A 471-nucleotide genomic window follows, 5' to 3' on the forward strand; every position below is an offset into this window, starting at 1 on the left:
TAAAAATATAAGCACCCATACCTTATCTTGGGAAACTTTTAGCAGTGTTATTTAACTTGTCCCTTCCTATTGAGTCAACCCAAAAACCCCTATCTTGGCCCTTTCTCTGGCCTGGGTTTGAAATTAAACCTATTCTGAATTAACCTTATCTGACTTGGTCAATCATGTAAATCAATATATGACTTAGTCAACCAATTGAAGACTTGGTATGACAAAAACAAAACAATACAGTGTGATTTTAATATTATTTTTAAATATTAAATTGATTAGTACTTAAAAGTGTATTTTTATCAAGGTTTTATATCATCATTTTGCACTTGAAGTATCAATAACTCCTTAACTAAAACATGTTTTATAATAATATATCTAATAACCTAAGATACCTTTAATTTGTGGTAAATATTCATTTTAAATGCAGGCCTATCACATAAATGAAAGGATTGATTGATGAATTTAAGAAATGAAATTGAA

Source organism: Populus euphratica, unplaced genomic scaffold, assembly GCF_000495115.2.
Source record: "Populus euphratica unplaced genomic scaffold, PopEup_1.0 scaffold526.1, whole genome shotgun sequence".
Classification (NCBI taxonomy): Eukaryota; Viridiplantae; Streptophyta; class Magnoliopsida; order Malpighiales; family Salicaceae; genus Populus; species Populus euphratica.